General features: G+C 40.7%; 1 protein-coding gene across 1 annotated transcript in view; it reads left to right on the forward strand.

Moving 5' to 3' along the window:
• Positions 1-9904, forward strand: part of LOC142391563 (uncharacterized) — a 251014-nt gene that overhangs the window by 73799 nt on the left and 167311 nt on the right. The gene's annotated exons all lie outside the window — the stretch shown is intronic.

Consider the following 9904-nt stretch of genomic DNA (forward strand, 5'->3'; position numbering starts at 1 on the left):
GAATGAAGTGCACATAAACAGCTACACCGTAGCTAAGTAGCAGCAGGACTCCATAAATCCATCCTGCAGGATCACTGCAGACTGACAGGAACCACCAGGGGGCGCTCACTGCTCTCTGTTAAATATTATTCACCCGCTGATGAGTCTACATGATCACACTTTGACCCACATGAATTATGATCCTTTATAAAACAGGTTGAGTATCCAACAGGATCAGAGTCCAGGACTAATCTGCATCTCATATCAGGACTCAGAGTTTTACTGTGAGTGTGTTCAGAGAGCAGTGATGAACAGTGTGAGTGAACAGCACATTGCAGTCAGAGTTCCTCTGTTGGAGGAGAAAACAGCAGCAGACTGAGTAGGAAACATTTCATGTTGCTAACAAGCTGCAGCTCCTCATCAACACACTGATTGTTGCTGTTTACTCTCAGCTCACATGACTTGTGTTTCATCAGCAGAGGAAATCTCTGTCTGTTCTGAGGCTTTGTTAAGGCGAGACACTACAGGTGAATAGGGTAATATTTTAAAATAATAGATATCACCATGAAACTTCCTCAGTTGATTACTTATACAAGTATCAAAAAAAAATGTATTTAAGTATGCAAATTAGGCATTATCTCATTGAATACGCGCACATTTGCATATATTTCCGGAAAATAGATCTGAACATATGATAAAGCCAGGTGCAAAATTCTTTTTTCATTTGGTTTACACACAAAATGAAAAGAAAATTACAGAGGGATTTCAGGATATCTGCTTTCATTTCCTAGAAAATCAATACATACTGTCCATAGCCTAAAAACATAGATTTTCGCAATATTTCTTTTATTATAATGTCACATAAATCAGGTCAGGAATGATTTATCAACAAATCCTTCTGTAAATATCTTCAGAATACTGCTAAGTGTATAACTGGAAAGTTTGGTGTTAGTAGGTGCTCCATAGGCTGAGATATTGATTCTAAAAAAATACAAAAAACTGATTTTGAGAAAACGGCATTTAAAGATTTAAATAGGGGAATTCATTTTGGTAAATTTGGGCAAAATGTACCGCCGCGATTAAACAAAATGTGATGAAATAAACATTTTAATTTATGTTTTTAAATAACACATATTGAAGGAATAGACTGGCCCAAAATCTAAAAATTGACCACTGCATGAAAAATCACTGTTTTTGCCCGCCGTGTCTCTCCTTAAATGAATCAAAGTGTCACTTACTCAGCTTTTTCCATGAGCTTCTTCCCTCTGCAGCTCTCTGCTGTGTGGACCAGGTCTGTGTAGAAGAAGAGGAAATCCTCTGCTTTTTCTCCGACATCAGTCCTCTGTGTCTGCAGGCTGCTGTCACTCTGAAACTCTTCAAATCCTGAAAGAGTCATAAAGTGATCAAAGGTCAGCTGCTTTAGCAGCTTCATATGACTTTAATTCATCAATAATTAACCCGCAGCAGCTTCCTGCTGCCACTCTGAGAAAAGCTGAGAACAAACAGCTTTATTTTCCTCCTCTCTGGCAGCACCAACAGTTTCTTTAAGTGGAATCTGGAAGTTTCTGCTGCTCACACTCAGATGTTGATGTCATGGAGGCGTTCAGGCGTCAGCTTCCACTCTTCTATATCCAGTCAGAGCATGCAGTGGCAGCCGCTCCAATAATCCAACATGGATCGTGTGGCCTTGTGAGGTCATGATGTGATCACGTGTTCATCATTCTTATTGTGCATACATCTTATGAAAGCTATCTTAATGAAGAACAACTCTTAAACAGACCTGCTTTGAACAAGCCTTCTTCGCCAAATCACGTTGCTTTGAGTGTTTCCATTATTGTGGACATTAATGCAGATCTATCTGATTACAACTAATTCTGACTATTAATCACACATTATCAGTTAAAAGGGCTTTTACCCACATACTCTTATATTACTGGATTGGACTGGGACTGGATAGTGTAGTGGTAAGATTGCATTTCATCTGGGTTCAAATCCCCTTTATGAAAGGTACCACCTCCAGTAGGGGTCCTGAGGCAAGACCTCCTTACCCTACCCACCTACCAGTGTAAGGTGGTTCCAGTGTAGGATAAAAGCGTCGGCCAAATGCATAAACATATTAGTGACGCCTGGCTTTCTACCTCACAGCTGGAACATTGTATTAGTACAACAAATCTGCATGTTTCATAGAGAGTTTGAGTATTTTCAACCCAGTCTCACAGAAAAACGTGTAAAAGGGAAAGGGTAGTATAGTCACATTTTGGCCCCAAAAATTGTGACAATACTACGTTTTATTTGGCCTATTCATATTGCATCGCAACTAGGTCACATGACTATCAAGTTTCCCTCAGCGAAAAAAAGAAAATGGCCGACTCTGCCTTTTTTCTGTGAAAAACATAACATTTTAGGAAAGCATCTGCATTTGTATGCATTTCGATGACATTTCTAGCGAGAACTATGCAATATTTTCATAATATTCCTACAGAGAATGTAGACGATCTTTAGTTTATTAGTTTACTAGTCTTTTTTTAAAAGACCTTGACCTGGTGAGTAACATATGCCAGTGTGAAGATTCTAAATTAGTCCTGCCTTGAAATATTAACTTCTGAACATTGACCTCAGTGCAATTTAGAAGGCTTGTTAATCATTACAGATATGGGACCAACTGTTATGGAGAGCTCTTGACTTCAGCTATGTGACTATACCCATATGGGTGTGGCCACCAAGTGGGGGCGATATCAGATATGGTAAAAAATTATTTTCACCAATTTCACAATAGCATATTTAAAATCTGATCACATAAATGTGTTTACTACCCCTTTAAACCTTTCCCTGTACTCTCAATTTAGTATTTACCACTCCAAATTATAAGAAATACGCTCAATTTAAAATAAAATACAATTTCCTTGTGGCGAGCTATGTATCTGATACAAATTAGCGCCATATTGGTAGTTCTTTCAAGTTGGCAAAGTAGGATTTTAAAAACATATATATACTGAATATATCAAATATCTAGTGCAGCCGAATTAGTAATTACACTTCATCTATATGACTGACGTTTAAAAAAAGTCAAGCTGTTGGTATATGTTAGATATTCTAACTGTTATTGTAGAAATGTGGTTTTGGGTTAGCAGCTTCTTCCGTTTTGCAAAGTAGGGTTGGAAAAACATAAATCTACTAAAATATCAAATATCAAGTACAGCCGAACTATTAAATACACTTGATCTCAATGATCAATACAAAGAAGAATTTAACAAATTTACTTCGGATACTTTTAGAGCCGCACCATGTAACATCATACAAATTCAACACCGTACTCGTAGTACTTCCGGTTTGCAAAAGTTATTTATAATCGCAAAAAGACAGATTATACGTATATATTTGGTTCGTATAATATATTTATGATGAATATATTATCAAAGATACACGTTTGGTCAATAAAGTTGAAAAACAAAAAAAAAAGAAAGTACGGGGAATGTTGGCGCAGGCCGATGACGTAGAGATAGCAGCGTCCATAGCAACCACCTTAACAACGGTAACAACGGTATTCTTAGGTTTTTTTAAGGAGATACTAAAATCTTCGGCTAAACTAATAAAACGAAAGATCGTCTACATTCCTTGAACAAATATTCTGAAAATATTATGCATCGTTCTCACTAGAAATGCCATCGAAATGCATACAAATGCAGATGATTTCTTAAAATTTTATGTTTTTCACAGAAAATAGGTCGACAGTCTACCATTTTTTTTTTTCGCTGAGGGAAACTTGATAGTCACGTGACCTGGTTTTAAGGCAATGTAAATGAATAGGTCAAAGAAAACTTAGTATTATCACAATTTTGGGGGCCAAATTGTGATAATACCACGTTTTCCCTTGTGGACCAACATAGCTATTACACGTTCTGGGTTGGTATTTTATGTGAGGTGGTGGCAGCTGATCATAAACAGCTACAATATCAATAAATGCTGAAAATATACCAAAGTTATTCATAAATGAAAATGTTTTCCATGCAGAGAAAGTGGATGGCCTGCCATGCTCCTACAGATGAACCTTCAGGTGGTATCTGTTTACCAAGAGATGATGCTGTGTGTACAGAAGACGTGAAGCTCAGACAGGAGATCTGCTTGTTGTATGAGGACAGAGTGTCTGTCTTATATGGAGGTGGGAAGCCGGGTTTAAATATAGAAATAATGTCTTTGAATTGTATTGATTTAAAAGTGTCCTCTCAGTAGCTGTGAAGTTCTGTCCGTGATACTGAGCGGGACTCTGCAGTGATGATGTCTCCCTCTGGTGGTGAACGGATGAACTGCACGATGTCAGTTTAAGGAGCCCAGAAGTGTTCAACTATAAAAACTACCAAGCTGATGTCAGCAGTGAGAATGTTTTTCATCATTCAGTAAAAATGTTGTAGTTCTCCTGTTCATTGTGCAGAATAAAAAGACAGGATGTTCTCTGCTTTGTAGCTTTGATTCAAATATTAGAGCCAAGTAAAAACATCCTGCTCACACATGCAGACAGAACACAAGCTGGAGTGAAGTCAGGGTTAAAGATAAAGTCTGAGTTAATAAAGCTGAACAGCAGCTGATGGGCACTCCACATGTGCTGCCTTTGTTTATGTCAGTCAGTGCGTCAGATTTGAAAATGTCTTGTGCTGTTATCAGGAAGTAAAGATGGAGAAGACTGTAAAGCTGCAGCTGCTGGAGACTTTGAGGATCTGGGAGAGGAGGAAATGGGAGCTTTAACAAATTAGCAAGCCTGGACGATCTTCTCCTACTTCACTTTCAACATCTGAGATATCTTCTATGTTCTGCTGTGAATAAAATATTAGTTTATGAGATTTACAAATCACTGTATTCCGTTTTTATTTAATGTTACACAGCATCCCAACTTTTTCCCACATTCCTTATTCCGAACCTCACTAATCATCTCCCTCCTCTCTCAGAGTTACACGTCTACCCGGGTCCTCCCTTTGGCTTTCAACACCCACCGCTTTTAAATAAACTCTGTTCCAACTCTGATTCTCCCCGAGTCCTGTGTCTGCTCTTTGGACAGTTTTTGTGAGGCGGTTCGACACAACAAAAATATTCTAAAAGAAAAACCTGACGGCTAAATATATTCAGAAAAAAAACATTTAAAAAAAGAATCTGAGAAAAGAAATCTGAGATTTTAGAAATTTATATATTTTAATGAACAAAGTGAAAGTAATTGGATAAAACAATATATACACTAGAAAGTCTGGAACCATTTAAAAATCGAAATGTTCAGATATGAAGAACAAATTTGATATAGAAGAGAAATTTTCATCAAAAAAATCTGAATGTTGATTAAAAGTCTACATTTCACATGTAAAGTCTTTGAGACAGAATTTTAAAAAATGAACATTGTGGTGAATAATGAGGCAAAAAGTCAAATTTCTGAGATGAAAAATCAATAATTCAACATGTGAAAATGTCAGGAAGTCCAAATAAAGACAGAATGAACCAAACAAACTAACAGTGAGATACTGAGAGGATTTTCATGTTGAACATCAGGAACTTTCAGTCCAAAGCAGATGTTGTTAAAGTCCAAATATTGTTTGTAAAGAATCATTTCAGTCCTCTTTGTGAGCGTTCAACAGCAACATTGTGCCATCAGGAACCAACTCCAGTCCAGGTGTCCTTTCATCATCTAACAGGAAGTGAATGTGTGAAACATCAGGATGAACCCCGGGTGCTCACCAGACCTCTGCTCATTGGAGCAGAATCAGTGAACATCTGTCAGCAGGTTGGAATCCATCTGGGCTGATGGCAGCTCAGTGATTCCTCTCTGATGTCACAGTTTGTCACATGTGCAGCAAACTAACTGCAGCTGACTTCAGCTGAATGGGCTCAGTTGAAGCTGCAGAGAAACACAACCTGCTGATACTCAGTGTGAAGCTTTGACTGGAAACACACAGAAACACAACATCCTGGAAGAATGGCAGCTTCCATCTTTAAAGGACTGGAAGAGGAAGAAGTTTCCAAGGAATCATTTAGAAGAGTTTCAAACAGAAACTGACTGAGTCCATGAATCTGAAAAGGTGTTTCTGAGTGAAAGAGACAGACATGAACAGACTGAACTATCTGTTCAGCAGGGATTCTCTGACAGGAGGACACTCTGTATACTCAGCACAGAGACAACCAGGAACCATATGTCCAGAACCCAAATCCAGGATGCAGAGGTTCTTCAGTGAATGTGGTGCTGAAGGTGTGGAGGTGGATCAGTGTGTCAGAGGAAACTCTGTAGAAGGACAGAGTGCCAGCAGGACGGTCCACATACACTGCTGCTCTGTTAGAGACAGAGGAGGAGGAGGAAGAGGAAGAGGAAGAGGAAGAGGAAGAGGAAGAGGTGGTGATGGGTGTTTCTCTGTTATTGTGACAGACAGAGTATTTACCTTCATCAGAGCAGCTCAGACTCCAGGACTGATCATTCAATCCAAACACACACTCTCTGCCTCCTCCTCTCCTGATTCCTCTGTAACACTGATATATAAACTCTTCCTCTCCACTCGACCTCCCAGTAACAGCAACCAGTCAGAACATTTCTACACAGCAGCTGAGGACACCAGTAATCAAACCTGTTTGGATGATCAGGATAAGACTGAACCTCCTTCCCATGTGTCACCTCCCTGTTGTTGTCAGACAGTTTCAGTTCTCTGCTCACTGTGTTTGTGTCGATTGTGAGTTGACAGGAATCTGAAGGAGAGAACAAACACAGTGCAGCTGCAGTTATTGATCTCTCATCTGTTCACTTTGATCAATGAGTGATGTGACAGTGTGACGATGGCTGGATGTCATGAATCAGATGAAGAACACACTCACACTTCCTCAGCCCTGGTGTCAGCCATCGTTCTCCAGCAGGCTCCACCCTGAAAGGAGGAAAATAACTGTCACATTTTTCAGGACTCCAGAAATAGTATCCAGAATGAGCCGGTCCCATTCCAGCTGATGCTGGAGGAATGGTGGAGCACATGCTGCCAATCATACCCATATATTCTGCTTATGTCCCAAAGTAAAGACACTCTGGGGAGAGGTATCTGATGCGCTATACCTCGGGATGCTACTGTGGCTCTATTAGGAGTGATGCCTAAAGGGCTGAATGGGAGGTCAGAGAAACATCTGTAAATACATTACTCACAGCAGCACTGAGGTGCAGAACTATTAGATGGCTGAACCCCCCCTTCATATAACATATGGATCCAGAAGGTTTGGGACCTCCATCAGATGGAGCACATTACAGATCTATGAAGGCTCCTAAAGTCCATCTTTACTAACCGCTGGAGTCCTGTCGGCTCTTTATGAACACAATGAGCCTGGTTAGCCTTCCTCCTCTGCCACCTGTTTCCCATCATCCACACAGAGCCTCACAATGTTTCAGTGCTGCTTTCCTCATCACTTATTTCTGTGTGGGCTTGTACATATGAGCGTCTGAATGTGTACATTTGATTTAACATATTTAATGTGGCCCTGTGATGGATAGCGACCTGTCCAGCGTGAACCCCGCCTCTGGCCCCGCTGGGAGGGGCTCCGGCCCCCCCGCGGCCCGACCGACGGATTCAGCGGGTGTAGAAGGTGGATGGATGGATGTTTCATGCATTTCATTGGGAGTGGATATTTGTTCTGTTCGTCTCTTGTTTGCTTTTGATCTTAATTTGGATATAATGTGTGTAATTATCATCTACGGCTGGATAGAGAAAAGTGTAGAAACTGAACGTCGGCGCTGAAAACCCAATAAAAAACAAGTTCAAACTAAATGTTTTCTGCAGTCAGATGATGGAGATGATGAAGTTTCTGTCTCTGAATTCAACTCTTCAACTTTGGAAGAATTTTCACTTTGATTTTTCTCTCCTTTCTGAAGCCAAATATGAGCTTTAAACACTGTGCTGAAATCTCTTCAGTCTCTGACATCATGGTCTCTCCTGATGGTCACATTGTTTCTGCTGACTCCTCTCAGAATGTTTCAGGGCAGCCAAACATCCAGATCCTCTCTCAGGACGCAGGTCTAACCCACATGTACGCATTTCCAGATGTACGCTGCACATGGTTCTAGAAATCTTTGTGCTAAGCTAGGCTAACATGTCCTGGACCCATCTCTGTGTCTGATCCAGGGTCAGAGGACCAACAGACACTTCTCACTGTTGTTCCTGCAGATGTTCTCCTTGGAGACCTCCTCCACAAATATCTGCTGTTCATGTCCAACCAGCGTTGGTGCTGTGAGCAAAGGAAACAGGCTCCTACATGTGTGATTGTTCATGTAACACTCAGCAGGAAGCAGAAGCACAGGGCTGAGTGCAGGACAGAGAACATGTTCCCAGCTCCTCCTCCTCTATCACACATTGTGAGGCTGCAGCAGGCCTCTCCATACCTGAGTTTGTGTGGATCCTTCAGTGCAGCCCTCAGCAGCTTCTCTCCTGAGGCTCCTGGATGGTTGTAGCTCAGGTCCAGCTCTGTCAGATGGGAGGGGTTGGAGGTCACAGCTTCAGCCAGAGAAGCACAGCCTTCCTCTGTGATCAGACAGCCTGACAGGCTGCAGACACACACAACAACAGAAACTCTGAGAGAACTGCTCTGAAGCTGAATGTCTGCAACTGTCTCACATTACTGACTCTGTGTCTTCAGAAATCTGAGTCACAATCAAACTACACACACATGGATCAACCTGATTTCTGCTCCCATTTGAGCCCCAAACACATGCAGACACTCCCCACTGAGTCCTGTTCAGATAGAAATATGGTCTGCACCACAGTGAGAGCAGCAGTGAAGAAGAAGCTGATCTCACTGATGTGAAACTGAGACGCTCGTCAGCAGGGGCGCCGCTAGGGATTTAAGAATTATTTTCATGGGCCCCAAACAGCCGGTCAGAAGGCTTTATGATGAATTTATGATGCTATTTTACAGAAAACTATGCATTTAGATGCTATTTTTGATGGTATTTTCAGTCTTCAGTTTTCAAAAATGTGTTCCTTTTACTTTTCCTTCTCCTCTTTCTTTCCTTTCTTTTCGTTTTTTGCTACCTGACTTTGAGGCATATTGCCTTCTTACCCTATTTTCAACTGCATTTGAATAAAGCTCCAAATCTGAAGCTTGAGTTTCAAATCTGAATCACATTTTAACTACTGATTTTATATGATTCTATCTATTGTTCTTATTTCTTTCTTTTGTTTAAAATTTAAATCGTGCTTTTTATTTCTACTGTTTTAATGTATCTGTAAAGCACTTTGAATCACCCTGTAGTTCAATTGTGCTATACAAAAAAACTAAAATAAATAAACTTGACTTGCCTTGCCTTCTTACCTGCTGCGGCGCTGCAGCTGATCCAGTCGGACTGAACCATTTCACATAAATAGAGAAGGGGGGGGCTTAATGTTTCCAAAACAAATAAATGTATTGTTACCGGTACATTGTAAATAAAATATATTTGTGACTATAAGTTAGTTAATAACTTAGTGTCACATTATTTTCTGTCAGTGTTATAATTTTATTGGGGCCTCTCTGGGCCCCTCTTAATCATGGGCCCCTAGAATCCTGAATATGGTTCTGAGCCAGGTTTGACGGCTGCTTTGCAGGGCGAGTATACGTGTCCCATACTGTATGTGTTGTAGCGAGTGAATCCACTGAAAGGGAACGTAATGTCATGCGTATCAGTTCAGTTAGAAGGAACGAGGTGCAACGCTTGTTTACAGCTGGTTTGCCCCGCCCATCAGGTGGGCTCAGGAGGACAACTCACTCAAAGAACTTTGTAGGAATCTGCACTCTACATTATTTATTGGAGGAGAACACAACCAAAAGGAAACTGAGCAAATGAGCCAAAAAAGACTTTCCAGGTTGTTCCAGGTTCAGGTTCCAGGTTCAGGTGAGTTCCTGTGGTGTCAGAGGCCTAAAGCTGCTGGAACAATCACACAAAGAGCAT

Source organism: Odontesthes bonariensis, chromosome 11 (assembly GCF_027942865.1).
Source record: "Odontesthes bonariensis isolate fOdoBon6 chromosome 11, fOdoBon6.hap1, whole genome shotgun sequence".
Classification (NCBI taxonomy): domain Eukaryota; kingdom Metazoa; phylum Chordata; class Actinopteri; order Atheriniformes; family Atherinopsidae; genus Odontesthes; species Odontesthes bonariensis.